Raw genomic sequence first — 18,764 nt, forward strand, 5'->3', positions numbered from 1 at the left:
GAGTTTTATTTTTCCAAAGGAGATAGCTTTATGGTCTGAACTTACTATTAAGGAGATTACACTAGGGTGGGTGCAATGTTCTCCCATGCTTTTGAGGACAAGGTTAAGGATTTTAGCACCCCCTAGTTGGCATACAGATTTGCTAGTCAAGGGTGTTTGTGTTTACAAAATACAGGAATTTCTGGGCCTGTATGGTTGGGGTCACATATGATTCCCAGTTTATAGTGAGGTAGTTAATATTGCCCTTAATGATGGTGTTTGGTTGAATGGAAAGTGTTGTCAGTACATTTAAGTATGCGTTATGGTTTTCCTGGGTCATAGAACAGGACCTGTAACTCGCAAAGATATGTTATGGTACTTTGCCTGTTGTAATTTGGACATGGAGAAGCTCAAGTGTGTCATACTGTTTAATCAGCCTTGAGGTGTGTTTGTTTTTTATGTAAATTGATACATCTCCACCTTTTGTCCCTTCCTGTGCAGTCTTGTCTAAGCGTATGGAAGGCATTATAGTCCTCCACCAATGGGTGTTCTCCACAATTTTAAATCAAGTCTCAGTAACTGCATAGTCATCTACATTCTCAAGGGTGAGGAAAACTTGCAGGGAGTGGAATTTATTGTTTAGACCCTTGGCATGAAAAGAAACACCTTAAGAATTTCTTGGGTTGGTTTTGCTATGTTGGATGGTTTATCAGCTTGGCAATGTCTTAAAAGGCACTATTGGGGTGACTTTTAGCCAACACTTGAAAACCTAGAGGGCGAAGGTCCATACCATCCCTGGCAAAGCAGTATGGTCTGACAAAACCATATCCCTCCATCCTGACAAATTTGAATGACAAAAAAATGAAGTTGATTATTTTCTGCTTACTTCATGGCATCATCAGTGAAGAGGTAGAATGCTAAGCTCATACTGGCCTAGGAAACAAAGTCTGAGAGCTCTGTTATGTCTCTCTTCATATGGTCTATAGATACACCCACATGGACTGTGACTCAATCATAATGCTACTTGTGCTTCCATGATGTGTGCGCATGATCCGTCATATCCTTGCCCCTGTTAGGCAACTGACCGTCAGTTTCGTCTTATCTAACATGGCAAATGAGACATCTGTTTGTCTCACAATGGAGTCTCCTATAAGCAAAATATTGAGTTGTGTGGGGGTTTGCCTTATGAACTTAGAAGTTGAGACATAGTGAGATGTGGTTGTGTTTGTGTTGTTTTGGCAGAGTGCTTTTGAGATTGCTGGGGATACTTATTATAAGTGCAATGTTGGGAAGGCCTTTTGGGTTTAGGAAGATTACATTTAAGAGCCTCAGCATATCTGGTTGCATATGTCTGGTTCATACTATGGGTGTTGGGTGTAGTCCCTGTGTTTTTGACAATCTGTTTGGTAATTTAAGTACTTGTATCTGAGCCTTGCCTCCAGTGATATTGTGTAACTACATCTCTCACATTCTGTATCAGTTTGTTTAAGAATTAGATGGCTGTTGGTAAACATGAGACTACTGAGACTACCTAAGACTAAACTTTGCTACTTCTCTCACCAGAAGCAAAAGAGTAGCAATAGTCCCAGGCTGCTTGCTGAGAAGTAGTATTAACCCAGATATTTGTAGGTTCAGTACACTTGCTATTGTCTTCTCTCAGTAGATACCCCACGCAACAGAAAGTGAAGCCGCATAAAGTTCCTGAAAAGGTTCCCAACAAAACTGCAACCAGACCATTCAGCCCCCATACATGCTACCCCATCAGAGATCAGCAGGAACCAATGTCCCTCTGGTCTTTCTCACACCAGGAGCAAAGCAAAATATTTTTCAACCATAACTCTAAATGCACAGAAATAGAGAGATTCACACATTGTTCATTCATTTTGTTAATACTCTGATACACAGTGTGTCTGGCAGTTGATACCTTTCTTGTTACATACTGCTGACCATTGAATAATATGTGAGCGGCAATTTTCCTTAAGAGCATATAGTAAACATACACTAGCATCCTGGCTTAGGACCAACATCTTCACACTGAGAAGATGCAAGCAGAGTAATTGTCACTATATTCTATATAAATTATACTTCCTTGATCTCGGCTCAGTTCTTTCCAGTGCTGTCTTCCCAACAATAACTGAAACATTTGCCTAGATAATTTTGCAAATAAATACACATAATATTCCTCAAAACAAGCAAATGATTCCTTTCTAGTTCTCATGTCCATTCTTCTGTCTTTATAACATACTAGCACCAGTTATCAAACACAGTAAGAGCAAATTTATTGTTAACTCTTAAAGTGTATTATCACATTATAAGCATGCATCATATCACATGATAAGTTAAGTACCACAAAGTATCTTGCCCTAGTCATTTCATTTTTATTCAGGTCATGTTTTTAATAAAATGTTTTCTTAACTTTTTGGAGTCTGCTTGGGGTATAAAAATACCTGTGCAAGCACACCCAAGCAAAAATGCTAAATCTTTTAGACTTTGTTGCATATTTGGGAGCTGTATATGCCCTCCCATTGATTCCTTGTGAATTGCTTATCCAATCTCTCTTCCCAATCCTTTCTAACTTCCTCTGATTGGTTCCTTTAGTTATTGTGCAATATTTTATATGCCCTACTAATTATCCCTTTTGTAACAGCAGCTTCTGTTCTATATCCACCTAAAATCTCTACCAGAGCAGGACTTTCACTTAAGAGTCCCCTATCCACTTTTCATTGTCTATGCTCTGATATCAATCCCTGATATGGAAGGCAGTCTCTAGCCTGCAATTCAAATGTCTTCTTGCTCTCTTCCATTTTTTGCCCCAAATACATTGGTTCCTTTGCCAGTTTTCTCCAATAAATTCTAGCCTCCCTATTGTTTATTCTCTGTACCCGTAATTGCAGTCATCCCTATTGACAAAAATCCCTTTTCTCTAGTTTCATGTTGGCTTAGGTTTTAAAATACTTTCTGCTACTTCATGAAAATAATATTCTGTATGACTGTTGTTATTCTCCTTAAGGATCTGCATCCAAAACCCCACTCTCTCTCCTTATTTCTTGAATCTCCCCCCATATCATCATCCCTTTCCAGTTTGAATTGTAGCTTTCTCCTTCTGTTATGTATATGAGTATTAACTGTGTAGGTCTGAAATATCCCTTCAAATCAAGTAATCCCAAACCACTTTGTTCTATTGGAAGGATCACCTTATCCCACTTGATCCTTGCCCTCTTCTACTTCCAGATTAATTCCTTCAACTCTCTATTAACTATTCTCCACAGTTTCTACTCTAGTTGATAAAAATATGCCTGATTTGTGTATAAAACTAAAGGCACTAAAGATAATTTCACTGCTTGTATCTTGCAATCCATATCCATAAACAAGAGCTTCCACTTTCTCAGTTTTTGTATTATCTTTTGATTAGTCTCTTCTGACATATCCTTAGCTGCCAAAATGGAATCCTTTTTAATCCATATTCCTAAATACTTAATTTTATTGTGTCCCCATAAATATGGGTATTGCTGAACCAATTCATATGTGGGTTCATAGTTTACAGCTATATTTTTTATCTTCATTAATTTTATATCCTGAAAAGACTTGAGATTGTCTGAAAATGTTCCAAAATGTTAAGATGTTCTTTTTCTAGTTTTAGCACGTACAAAATAATATTGTCTACAAATAAAGCGATCTATTCATGATTACTATACCAATTACATCCTTGAATTTATGTGTTCCTTACTTTCTTTACCAATTGCTCTAAATATTAAACAAATAACAAAGGTGAAAGAGGGCACCCCTGCCTGTTTCCTCTGTTCAGACACAACTTGTCAGAGAGGAACCCTCCTACCTTACTTTTTGCCACCGATCAATCATATACCCTCCTAATTAAACGTATTTTATTGTATTAGGGAGTGCAAATACTTCCCTTGCCCTCCTCATAAAATCCCCGCTTACTCTGTCAAATGCTTTCTCAGCATCAGACCCAACAGCAACAACAGTATTTACTTAAGTTCTGCTTCCCTCTGGGTTGTCATTGCTCTATTAATGCTGTCAAAAGTTTGCCTCCCGTCCATAAAGCCACACTAATCCATATCTATTAATTTTTGGTAAAACAGTTGCCATTCTTTTAGCTATTATAGACATAAACACTTTATAATCATGGTTTAAAATTGAAATGGGTCTATACGCAGCTGGGTCTGATGGGTCTTTCCTACATTTAGGTACTACAGCCACCATAGCTTTCTTACAGGATGTTGGTGCTTCCTCTCCTTTCAAAATACTGTTAAACAAAACCTTCCAGATCTTGATCACTTTCTTCTCTCCTAGCATCTATTTCTTGAGACTTTCCTACATCTTGATTACACATCACCATTTTTATCTCATCTCCTCATGTCTTAACAGTCGCGTTGTCGCCTCACAGTAATACACTGTCCGGTTCGATTCTCAGCTAGAGCGTCTTCTGAGTGGAGACATGCATGAATGGGCATACTTTCGTTGAAGGTTGTGCATCAGGGCTGGTAACTCGGCACGTAAAAATCAACTACCAATCATTAGCAGACCGGAGTTCCGCTGTGGCAACCCCTAACCGGGAAAAGCCAAAAGACACAACAACTCCTCGTGTCTTAACTGCTTATTGTTGAGCTTCACCTATCTCTAACCTTGGCATAATTAAGTCTTCCATTAATATTTTCTATTGTGCTCTTTCTTGATTTCTACACTTCTCTGCTTTATAAAAATAATTATAAAATTTCTAAAATGTCTCTAATACCTTTACAGGATATCTGGTTATTTTACTTGTTTTAGGTTTCCATAAAGCACCAGCTTAGTACAAATATTTGTTCATCGACAAGCTGTGAGCAGCTAGTTAGGCGTTGAGTGGCAATACCTACAGATAAGTAGAATTCAGTATTGTGTAAACATCAAAGTTAGTAGAATTTTGTACTGTCTAGCATAATCTGTCCCAGTAAAGAACCCTTATTAGTCTGCACTAACAAGCATCCTTAACAGCCTTCTAACCCCAATACTTTGTAGACTACCATATGCTGAGACACTTAAAAGCAATCTTACCAAACAATGATCGCCTAGAACACCCATTTTCAAACTAAGACTCAGCAATCCCAAAGTCACTTAGAAAAAAACAACACTTAACACCACACATAGTGTCACTGTCAGTGCAGCTCCAAACACTAAGCCCCTAAGACAAGCAGACACACTTCCCAGGGGTCTTGTCTTACGGGTAAGATATACTGACACTCCTCTAATCAGGCTGAATGAGGATATAATAACTGACAAATGATAAACACTGGTTTAAATTCATTTTTTTTTTAAAGTTAATAGTAATTAGAGGGGTGGACCATGGGAAGTCCACCTCGAAAGCAGAGAACTTTATTGGCAACTGTTGTTTAATGCAACCAATTGACAGTTCAAAAAAGATGAGCCAGCACGTATGGTTCACTCGACCACAACTTTATTATAAAGCAGGTTCCTGTAAATCAATATAGGAACCCAAAAATGTACAGCAACAGCATACCGGTTTCGGCCATGTCATGGCCTTTGTCAATGCTATAAATTTAATACAAGTCAGAAAACCCGACCCCTAGTGAGCACCCAATATATAGTCCACATTTAAAGGGATATATACCCTTACCAAATACATGAGACATAAAACAATATATTGGAAAAAGACAACATTTCCACCCCCATAATTATATTAATTCATCATAATAAACATGTAGAATCCATATATTATCATAGATATCCTCAGAATTATTATAAGAGTAAGGGAAATGTACCATACCAAAATTTTATAGGCCATGAAAAAGTTTAGGGAAAAAATCCTTACTTCCCATATGATTATATAGTAATAAGCCTACAAAATCTATGTTAGTCATAAATGTTCATTCCAACTATTATGAGAGTATTGGTTCAAACAACCTCTCCAAATGATATATAATATATGCACATAATTGCAAAAATTATGATGTCAATAAATAACCTCAGTAAAACATAGAAATTGTATATACATATTCCATGTTCCTATTAAATTGAAAATATCCCTTAAACCATCTATTACAATAATATTAAACAACGGCCTGTAAACCATAAAATAACTTCTGGGGTTCTAAAATATCACAGTAAAAACAACCAATGATACCATATAATTACCCCTAAATACTAACCAATAGGCCTGTTGATTATATGAAAAACAGAGGCAAGAAATGGTACATAAACCAACACCCCCTAAATCATCATATATATACATTAATTCGTAAGATAATCTATTCTAACATGTTTAACCCAGGTCTAAATAAACCACCCAATTGGATTATCCACCTATTTTCCATTTGGTTGAGTTTTTGATGCCATCCGGCTTTAAAACCCCTATGAAGGGTTATCCTGTCTATAACAACAAACCGGAAAATTGCTGAGGCATGTTCCAAAGTATGTTTAAATAAGGCATTGGCAACACGTTTGTTCTTTATTGCACTTAGATGTTCCCCTATTCTAAATTTCACTGGTCTCGACGTTTGTCCAACATAAAATGCAGAACAGCTACAGGTTGCCAAATACACAACCCAGTCTGTACTGCAATTGGCAAAAACCCTTATTTCAAAAATTCTAGACGTGTTTTTGCTAGAAAATTCTTTTGTTTGCTGCAAATGTTGGCAAGCTGTACAATGACCACAAGGATAACAACCCCTTAATAATTCACCACTTAAAGTTCTTTGTTGTGGTAAACTTGGAATGTATCTTTTATAATGTGTGAAATGTGAATTCATGTTTCTTCCCCGCCGATAGGAAAATTGACAGTGTTCAGGCAACACCCTACTTAAAACCTCATGTGACAAAAGAATGCCCCAATGTTGATTAATGACATCCCTAAAGCGATTCGTATTAGTACCATAAGTTGTTACTAGCCGTATTGGTTGATTGTTATTTAAGATCTTACACTCCCTGTTATCTATTTTGTAACATAACAAGTCCTGACGTGTCATTCTGTTAGTTTGTCCTGCAGCATTGGCTAGAAGTTGAGATTCATAACCCCTTTGTAAAAATCTGCGAGATAAATCCAGACTGCAATCCAAATATTCCTGATCGGATGAACAAATACGTCTGATTCTCATAAATTGAGATTTTGGAATATTGCGGATGGTGTGGCGAGGATGAGAACTCTTGGCATGTAATAAAGTATTGTATTTAGGGAATTTGCGATATATAGTAGTCGATAAAGTATTATCTGCAAGTTTAGAAACCTTAACATCCAAAAATACAATCTCTGAATGTTCAATGTTAACCGTGAACCGAATGCCAAGAGAATTGTTGTTCAAATAATCCACAAACTGAATTAAACATTGCTTATTTCCACGCCACACCATCCAGCAATCGTCTAGATATCTGCGCCAGATATCCAGATGTTGTAGAAATTTGTTATGATGGTCATCATATATATACTTAGCCTCATAATACCCCATGAACAAATCTGCATAAATGGGTGCAAAAGAAGCACCCATCGCAGTGCCCTTGATCTGCCAATAGGCCTTCCCTTCATAATAAAAGATATTCTTCCGCAGTACCAGTTCAGTTAGTTTAATCAAAAAGTTGTTAAAGGCCAAAGAATAGAGGTTGGATTTATATAACCAAAAGGAAACCGCTAAAATTCCCTGATCATGTGGGATACATGTATATAGTGAAGCCACATCAAGTGTACAAAGCAGCCAATGAGATTCTAATTGCGAATCATTGAGGATGTTAAGGAATTCGGTGGTATCCTTAATGCGAGACCTAATAAGTGTCAACAAAGGCTTCAAATAGTAGGTCAAAAAAGCTGACAATGGTTCCGTTAAGGAACCCCTGCCTGAAACTATAGGTCTACCAGGGGGATGTAATGGATCTTTATGTATCTTTGGTAGCATGTATAGGTACTGAGAACTAGGCTCCTCTACCTTAAGTTGCATGCCTACCTGTGTGGTAATGATACCTTGTTGCACCGACAAATCCAAAAAATCATCAATTTCTCTCTTAAAGGATAAAGTGGGATCCACATTTAATACCATGTAAAAACTAGAATCTGCTAATTGTCGCAAGGCTTCCTGGTTATATAAAGAATGATCCAAAATCACAACCGCTCCTCCTTTGTCCGCCATAGTTATAACTATATTATGATTATTACCAAGCTCAACCAAAGCTTGCCTTTCTGCTGCTGTTAAATTATTTTCAGTAGGCCCATACAAATTGGAAAAATGTAACTCTTTCATTATACACTCTCTAAAAATAGACACATGTTTGTTCATGGGGGGAACGAAATTAGATTTCCTAAACCTAAAATCAGATGATCTTTGAGTGTTTTCCTGATCTGCAAAAAAGATTTTTAGGTTAAGTATTCTACAAAATTCGTCAACATCTTGTAATAACGGAGTTTCTGGAACCAATGATGAAGGTACAAAAGATAGTCCTTTATTCAATAGTTGTGTATGTACAGAAGAAAGTTCTAAAGAAGAAATGTTATGAATATTGTCAATTATGTCACCATTTGTTGTAATAGGGACTGTAAGGTTAGATTGCCGGAATCTGTTCCTGTGTTTCTTGCCACCCCGCCTCCTACCCCTAACTCTAAAGGGGGTGGCTGTTTCCTTTTCGCTGCTGGGGACACCTGGCGTAAAAAACTCTCCCCATCTGTTATAGAGGAGGCCTCCTCCTCTGAAGTAGTGTCAGACGTAGCTTTATGATGTCTTAAGATGGACCTTGGTCTTTTTTTATTGATATTGGTATACCTAGAATCCTGAAATCTGACTGATTTTTGATTTACAAAAGGTTTCCCTTTTTCATAGTCCATCAAATCACGATTAAACTTATTGATTTTCCTTTTTGTAAGCTGTTTTTCCAATATTGAAAGGTCCTTAGCCAGGTCTGAAACATGTTGTGAATATAACACCTCAGATCTCAATTTTTCTACCTCACCACACAAAATTTCAATCTCTGTGAGTTGACTCTGAATAGTCCTGTCATAATACCTTAATAAACAATCAAAAAAATGCATGGAAGATAAATGTTGTACCTCAGCCCATTCCTTAGAAAGCTCGCTATCTATATTGGCCACAATGGGTTGTATACGGACCCTTAATCCCCTGGGGGTAATATCTTTAACTTTGTAGGCTTTAAAAAGTTTCAAATGCCATACATTAGTATGCAAGGCTTTCATATGTCTATTAAGCTTAGAAAACATATTGTTACATTGGGATTGGCCATCTGATATTGTGTTCATGGAATCAGGTCCTGATGAAGTATTTAGGCCAAACACCTCCAAATTATCTTGATCGGCCGAAAGCCCCTTCAATAAATCACTAATATCCATAACTGAGGTATGAAAGACCCAAAAATACTATAATATAAGTGCACCAAATATCCGAGTGACCTTCAGAGCAAACACAAACGTCTAATAATCCATATAAATGCTATTTGTCCATGTTAGGTCTAACCCCCCAACCATATTTGGTTGAACCTTATTCAGGTCAAAAATAAAACCTTTTAACTATCTTACCATAAGTGGCCAATATACAAAAAATCTTAATCAAAGGCTGACCTTCGTCTCCATAAACAATTGTCAATTCTAAATGTCATAACTACAATGACTGAAGCCAAAATCCAAAACACCATACACCCAATTGGATTTATAATCCAGCTCTAAGAAATATAGAGTATTGCCCATCCAATAGGCCGACTTACGTCTCTGCCTGAATATCAAACTTTAATACAGTATATTGCCACCGTAAGATGTTGTGATCAAACCAACTCATAAACCATCCAGGATTCGACCTGTTATGGAATCACATATATGCTTAAGAAAAATGCTTATTTTGTGTTAAATGCAAATCAAGGCCACTCAGAAAAGTACAGTGTCACTTGAACCCCATGGACTCATATAAATCAGGACCTAAGACCAATTCACCCATGTACTAAATTAGTACAGAAAACAGCTATATTAGTACCAATCCCTTGTATATATATGTCAGTATTATTCAAGGCCTTAGAAAAACCATCACCATACAGCAATATATTTTTTATCAAAAACTTATAGCCTACAGAGTTAAAAAGACTAATTAAATTATCACAAAACTGTGATCATATATGATATTACATATACATAGTCCCTGCAATAAAGGGTAGGGCCAAATGTTTTAATAACTATACCTAAAACCCAAAAGTGAACCCAACCAACCAAAATTAGTTCAAAAACCATATACAAGCCCCTAAAGATTCAGCCAGATGCTCACTAAACAATATGACCTAATCATCGCTCAAAATTGCATAGGCCCCTGTCGTTCACATTCAAAGATATCCCCACTGTTACCGACCTGTTGATAGATCATTGTGCATTATTAAACAAACAACCACATTCTTATTAAACATATTAATGCAAATATGTAAACCACAGAAAAATATATATATTTCAGATGAAAAATGTCTGTTGACTTAATAAACACAAATTAGAAACAAGTGAGTAACTCACTTGAGAAATAAAAGTCCAAATATTGTCCAAAATGTAAGAAAACAAAAAATATATAGTCCAAAAAATTCTGTAAATTCGGATGCTCCATATTGGCAAGCCTGCAATCACCTTGGCTAGTTTAGATCCAAAGTTTGTAGATATTTAGGCCCAAAATGGCATAGGGACCCCACCGCCTGAGTCGACCCCGTTCATATGATGAATAAATAGTTACCATAATCATAGTCCAAAACTAGAAAACGACCAGTTGAAATTCAAAAGAAGTAGAAAATGCCACAATGTCCCAATCCAAAGAAAACAGTACCTTGAATGTGTACCAAACAAATTAAAACTCCTGATGGCCGTCAGTTCGCAATTGGTAAAAGTGAAAAGAAACCTCTCATGCGAAAAAGTTGGTAACCGATACACCCATAAACACGCACCATCAATGTAAACCAAAGGTTAGGTCTCCGACTGTTTCATCAGCTCCAAAATGAATTGAAAATAAATAATTCAGCGAACCAGATGTCCCCAGCGCGAAAGGAAACAGCTAAACAACTCCGAACCAGGATACGCGCACGCCGGACAACGTGCACGGCCCCAACCAATCAACAGTTCAAAAAAGATGAACCAGCACGTATGGTTCACTCGACCACAACTTTATTATAAAGCAGGTTCCTGTAAATCAATATAGGAACCCAAAAATGTACAGCAACAGCATACCGGTTTCGGCCATGTCATGGCCTTTGTCAATGCTATAAATTTAATACAAGTCAGAAAACCCGACCCCTAGTGAGCACCCAATATATAGTCCACAATGTACCATACCAAAATTTTATAGGCCATAATATTATTGTAATAGATGGTTTAAGGGATATTTTCAATTTAATAGGAACATGGAATATGTATATACAATTTCTATGTTTTACTGAGGTTATTTATTGACATCATAATTTTTGCAATTATGTGCATATATTATATATCATTTGGAGAGGTTGTTTGAACCAATACTCTCATAATAGTTGGAATGAACATTTATGACTAACATAGATTTTGTAGGCTTATTACTATATAATCATATGGGAAGTAAGGATTTTTTCCCCTAAACTTTTTCATGGCCTATAAAATTTTGGTATGGTACATTTCCCTTACTCTTATAATAATTCTGAGGATATTTATGATAATATATGGATTCTACATGTTTATTATGATGAATTAATATAATTATGGGGGTGGAAATGCTGTCTTTTTCCAATATATTGTTTTATGTCTCATGTATTTGGTAAGGGTATATATCCCTTTAAATGTGGACTATATATTGGGTGCTCACTAGGGGTCGGGTTTTCTGACTTGTATTAAATTTATAGCATTGACAAAGGCCATGACATGGCCGAAACCGGTATGCTGTTGCTGTACATTTTTGGGTTCCTATATTGATTTACAGGAACCTGCTTTATAATAAAGTTGTGGTCGAGTGAACCATACGTGCTGGCTCATCTTTTTTGAACTGTTGATTGGTTGGGGCCGTGCACGTTGTCCGGCGTGCGCGTATCCTGGTTCGGAGTTGTAATGCAACCAATTACCCAGGATTGAACACACAAGTCTCTATTACCAGTTTCCTGAAATTAAAAGCATTACAAAGATATATTTTTTTAAATACTCTTGGGAATGTGTTCTTTTTGACTGCTTTTAAAGTCACGATCTTAAGATCTGTATTAGTTCTTTCAACAACAATCATTTTTTTTAGTTACCAGTGGAATAAGGTAGCAAAATTTTGATTGGTTGGTAAAGAAAATTAAATTATTAGGATTGGTCAACTAGTGGTTGGAGTGAAGGTTGAACCAGGAAAAGCCGAAAGACACAACAACAACAACAACTTGTGGGGAATGAACCAATGGTGTAAATGTATTGGTTGTTAATGAAAATTACGTAAAGTATGTTTTATGTATTTAAATGCAGTTTTAAATTTAAGAATTATCTGATGAAGTTTTGTCATAGTACAAAATGAAAGCGCTTATAATTTTATGAGGTTTTATTGAGTGTTGAGCTTTGTGTTTACAAGATTGTTCACTGGATTAAAAAGTTTTTTTACATCTAGTATGAGAGCCCTGGATATCTTCCTTTTTGCAGTCTTTTCTGAGTTTGTGGCAGCTGTTCTGTTACTGGCTTTGTGTTCAGTGGAAAGTTCATGGCTTCTGATGATGTAGGTATGTCACAGATACTATATTCACAAATGATATGGATAATGTTCAACGGAGTATTTGTGAACTAACAGGGTTGGTACAACTCCTCTCACAGAGAATTGATTCCTTAACCCCTTGTCACAGAACAGGTGCAAACACTCTTGAAGGAGAAACTGGTAGTTTAGCTGGAGTTGTTACATAAGGGTTGAATAACAACTATAATGGTTCTGCAATATCAGGTATTAATAATACCACCTTGACATCAAATATTAGCCATGTTTTCCTGCATTGAATGACTGGCTGCATAAAAATGTCAGTTTTGAAACAACTCCAAAAATAATCCATATTAATATGCATGACCTATTAGAAGAAATGGTTTACAAACTTTTGAAGATAAAAAAAAAATTACAGCTAGAGAACACATACCTCACTGAATGTATTCGAACTAGGAGGGTGTCAAAAAGACTCTGGGTTTGGAAGTATCCTACAAGAGTAGAATCAGACTCAGCATTACATAAAGAACTGATAAACATGTTTAACCAGCATAGCTGAGAGTACATGGAGTTGCTGGTTAAACATAATGAAATGCAAATAGAGAGAATTATTAAAGAAACCTGTGAGCTGGACAATGATATTATCAATAGTTCTGAATTTGAGAAATATAAATTAGATTATAGTAGAATGTTTTCAAGTATTGATGTCAAAATTCAACAACTTTGGAACCATAAATTGAATAAACTAGAAAGGGACCATAATGACTATGCTAATGGAATGGCTTATCCAAAATCACCACTGGCACAAGCTTGGGGGCATAAGCACTTTAACAGAAATAAATATTCGGTACTTTTAGATTCACAGAGTGGGCACAGAAAGTGGTAAACCAACCTCCACTGAATATTACAAGCTTTAAAAATGATTCTAGGAATGTTTCAGCATCATCTTTTTTATATCACACCGAATTTCCCCAGCTTCGGAGATCAAAAAGGTTACAAGGACGGCATTGGTTAATGAATGGAACACTAACAATCAGCCTCAGTTATAGGTTCATAGGCAGATACTAGGCTATCTGCCCTAGGGCATTTATAAGCCTAGCCAGAGTGTATTTGGCTTCCACCTCCCTATTAGATTAGCCTACTGTGCCTCTGTAAAGTAGGTCACAGAAGGTACCCTTTTAAGATTAGTTTACTGTGCCTCTGTCTAGCAGGGACAAAGGAGAGATCCCAGGGGTGAATTTGCGATTTCCCATCCACGCGTCCAAATTTCGCTTGAAGAGGGTCAGCGAGGGGCTATGTCTAACATGAATTGGGATTCTATTCCAGAGTGAGGGGAGCCTCTGGGAAATGAATCTGTCCCTCCAGCATGTCCTATTTATTTTTGTGCTGAGGTTTAGGTGCCTGGAGCGTGTAGCTCCAAGGGACTTGGATTTTTTGAGGTGGAGCATAACCATTAATTCTGGGTTTGACATGGCTTTGTACGTCAGGCATAGATCGCCTCTGAGTAGGCAGTAAGCAACTGAGTAGAGCTGGAGTTTCTTTAGTCGAGCTGCATAGGACATCTGTTTGTAGCCCATGATCCCCTTGGTGAGGTACTTTTGGCGTCTCTCCAGTTGCTGCAGGTGTCGGGTAAGGCACATCCCAAAAGGGGCATTGTATTCAATTATGGGCCTGATGAGTGACCAGTAGAGGGGCACAATGACCTCTCTTGATCTAGATGCGAACCCTTTCGTGATAAGGTGGGCTATATAGAAGGTCTTTCTAACCACTTTGGCAATGTGATTATCAAAGGAGAGATTGCTATCTACATTGGTCCCCAAATCTCTAATTACTTCTTCCGTACTTAATGGATTACCACCTATGTGGTAATTTGTGGGCACCTTGTTTTTCCCAAAGGGATGACTATGCACTTTTAGCATTTAGCTTGAGGCCGTGGCTCTGGCACCAAGCATCCGTCTCTGTGAGACCCTTTTGGAGGATGCTTGTGTCAGCTGGAGATTCAATTATGGCCCCCAGTTTGCAGTCATCTGCGAACTTTGTCAGCCATAATCCCCCCATGTTAGCCTGAACCTCAGAGAAGTATATACCGAACAAGAGAGGTCCCAGAACTGAGCCCTGTGGGATGCCACTTGTAACTGGTTTGGATTCGGACATGGCACCTGCGATTCTGACCATGTGGGTTCTATCTCTGAGCCAGTTTCCAACCCATCTTGTGATATAGGGGTTGATATTTAAGCTGGTAATTTATTTATTTATGATGCCCGAGTGGGGTATTGTGTCAAAGGCTTTTGCGAGGTCCAGGTAGGCTGTGTGGACTACCTTGCCCTCATCTATGGCTTCGGTAACTGTTTCAAAGAAATCAACTAGGTTTAAGAGGCAAGATCTGCCCTTAACAAAGCCAAATTGGGTAGGGTCCAGTGTCTGGAGGCTCCCAATGTCTTTGTTTATGAGTTCCATGATAATACGCTCCATAGCTTTACAGACCAGACTAGTCAGGCTTATGGGGCGATAGTTTCCCGGGTCCGTTGTGGCACCACCTTTGTGGAGTGGGACCACTGTAGCTGTACCCCATTCTTTGGGTACATATCCTGTAGTAAGGCTAAGTTTGAACAGTGACTTAATGTGAGGGTTCAGTTCTTCTTGGAGCTCGTGTAAGACACAGCCTGGGAAACCGTCCGGTCCCATAGATGCTGTGTTTTTTGCTTTGGAGAGGGCAGCTTTCACCTGTGCATCTGTGATGTCAGGGAGGTTACATTCAGTTGGGATAGGCGTTTGCTCCTTTGGGGGGGAAGGGGGGGGAGAAGTTTGCGCTGAATCTGTCTGCCAGGATGTTGGCTATGTCTGTAGGTTCAGTATATTTTGTACTGTTATGCAACAATTCAGAGCATATCTGGGAGTTTCCGCCCATGTTTCTGACATAACTAAAGAAGGCCTTGTGATTATCTTTAGTGTCTAGGGCAATTTTTCTTTCGAAACTGGCCTTTGATGATTTTATGAGGGATCGACGTTTCTTGCTAATACTGATCAGAGATGCCTTCCCTTTTTGGGATTTTGCTCTGTCATATAGTAGCTTCCTCCTTCTGTTGTATAGCTTATTTATGGCCGGGGTCCACCAGACCAGTCTCCTGTTTTTGGAGGAGTGAGTCTTGGTTTTATTTGGGATAGCACGATCCATGCATTCCTGCAGGTGGTCATAGAATGCAATTGTAAAGGATTCTGCGGATTGGGCTGTATTATCCTCTGGCCCAGGGCTTTGAAGGATTCCACCTCAGTCTTGAGAAGTGCAAAGTTGGCTTTTGAGAAATTCTTTACAGTGATTTCCTTGGTTGGGGGTGGGGACGGGATATGGATGTCCAGGGAAATTTGTTTATGGTCTGATCTTACCAATGAGGGGTTTACCTCTGGTGTGGAACATAGAGTCCCCATGTTGGTGATGACCAGATCCAATATGTTGTTCCCTCTTGTGGGAGTGGTGACCAGTTGTTCCATTGCGTTAGAGTTTATAAATTCAAGGAACCGTTGGGCGAGGGTGTTTGGGCTTGAGTAGTTTTCCCAGTCAATGTTTGGGTAGTTGAAGTCACCCAATAACATAGTGTTTGGAGAGATCTTCATATTCTCCAGTGTTCTCAGGAATGCCAAGTGGGGTTCCTGTAATAGGGAGGGTGTTCTGTAGCAAGCTACAAACTGAAAGGCAGTTTTTCCCGCTGTTAGTTGCAAATGGATGGTTTCCGATGCTTCGTGCAGTGCCACTAACCTGGAGGTGTAGGTATCTTTGATGAATATAGATACTCCTCCTCCTTTTGTGCTTTGGTCTGAGTTTTGGGGCCGAAACACATGGTATGAGTTATAACCTGGTAGTGCTGGGGTGCTCTCAGGAGCCTTGAACCAGGTTTCTGTTACTGCACAGACATAGATTTTCTCCATACTGAGGAGAGTCTCGAGTGCGTGCATCTTGAGGTTTAGACTTCTGGCATTGAGTAGCATTACCTTTAGTTTTTTTATCTTTGGGTTGTCTATGGAGGTGGGTTTGTCCTTTGAGCCTTGCCTAAAAAGGCACTATGGGGGTGGCAAGAGCCTTGGCCAGTATACGAAAGCCTAAGGGTGACAGGTGCAAGCCGTCCCTAGCAAAGCAACGTGGCTTGTTGAGCATGTCATCCCAGGCTGACAGACACTGGATCCCCTTTGAATGACACCAATACTTTAGCCAATTGTTGAAACAGATAATTTCGTCTTTATACTGTGGCATCATTCTTGGTGAGGGCAAGATGCTACTCAAGGTCAGGGACATACCAGCCTGGGCTACATGGTCAGAGAGCTCCTCTATGTCTCTTTTCATGTAGTCCAGGGAGGTACGTCTCAGGTCATTCACACCAGCATGGACAATGACAGAGTCATACTTGTACTTGCTTTGGAGTAACCCAAGTGCTTGTGTTATGTGGCGGATCCTGGCACCCGACAGGCAGCTTACAGTGACCTTCTCCTTGTTCAGTCTGGTGAGTGGGATGTCAGTGTGCCAGACAATAGAGTCCCCTATAACAAGTGTATTTGGTGTGTTGTTTGGCTTTATGGGCTGTGACTGTGAGGCACACTGATTTTGTGAGATATGTGATTTGTGGGTATTGAGGGGTGGCTGTTGCTTGGATATCTGCTTAGGAGGTCTTTGCTGTTTAGGCAGATTTTTATTTAGAGCCTCCGAGTATGATTTTGTGTGTTTATGTGTTGGGTATGCAGATGCAATAGGTCTGTGTGAGACTGGATTTGTGCTGTGGGTGGTTACCTTTTCCTCCTGACTGACTGTGCCAGTCTTGGGTTGAGAGAGCTCTGCCTCCAGTTTGGCTGTGTAACTGCATCTCTCACATGTATTAGAGTTTGTTGGAAGGAGGAGAGGGTTGTCTGTGTACATAAGGCAATTGTAACATTGCCTCAAAATTCCCAGAGTCACCAGCTGGACTGGAGAGCAACCTTGAAACTGACCCTTGGACATACCAGATTAGTATAGGGAACTGTTTTTTTACTGATCAGATTAGGGAAGGGAACTGATTTTTCACTTGATCAGGAAGGACCAATCGGGAGTCTAATACTTATGAGAAGTCAAGGAGGGTGTAGTGCTTTAGTTAGTTAGTGCTTCCTTATAAGAGCTGAGCAAGTGCAGGGCTTTAGAAAGAGAATAGAGTGATTACTTTGAGAGTTTGAACAGTTCTAAGGGAAAAAGTGAAGAGCAGACTTTGTGGAGCCTGGAATAGTTTAAACATGTTTAGGCGGCGTTGCCCGATGCTGCTCAGTGCGCAAAACCGCGCAAAAAGAGAGTTGTAGGGTTTTAAGAGAGAGAGATCAAGGAGTTTAGAATTGACCCAAAATGGCCAATAAAACTACAGCTTCTAGGTAGTAACCACTCCTCCAGGGACAGACAGGCTGTTCAGTGTTAACCACTCCCACTGGTGAACACAGAGACTTCCCTTTAGCCCAAGCAAGCACTGGCCTTCTAGAAACTTCCAAACAGTTCAGAACAGCAAATCTGTAACTGAACTTTCTTAACTTTCAGAAAGTGGGAAAAAAGCAAGATTTTTTTTCTTTTTGTTGTAGTTTAAAGGTAGCAGAGATACACAAGCAGCAAAATAATCACAACAGTGCAATAAATGACCGAACACTTGAGTGCTAGGCCAAAATCAGGTAAAATGCAGTTTTTAGAGAAAAAAATGATTTTAAATTAAGTGCAACACAGGAAATGCAGTAAACAGGCTCTAGATGTGTTCCAAGTACTGTTACTTGTGGGGAACCAACAGCAGGACAAGAACCAAACATATCCCAACTACCAGAACCAATGGAATCGTCACCAGCGGCGATGAGTGATTTGCCAGTGAGGGATCAAGCAAATAATTTATTTGATGGGCATACTTACAATGTTCTTGGCAGTGGAAAAGGTGACTTTAAAGTGTTTAATTACACTAAATTGACTATTAGTAAGACAATGATTGAGACTTTCTCAAAGAGTCTAGGTTTTGTACCACCAAAATGCGTTAACATTGCAAATTTATTGATGGAATTAAAACTTTATACAAGGAATCTTCATTTTAGAATAATTTTTAATGAACTAACATAGGCTTTGGCAGGACTGAGAATTTCTAGTACTTACAATCC

The sequence above is a fragment of the Protopterus annectens genome, chromosome 2.part1, assembly GCF_019279795.1.
Source record: "Protopterus annectens isolate FY-2018-M chromosome 2.part1, PAN1.0, whole genome shotgun sequence".
In the NCBI taxonomy this organism is placed as follows: domain Eukaryota; kingdom Metazoa; phylum Chordata; order Ceratodontiformes; family Protopteridae; genus Protopterus; species Protopterus annectens.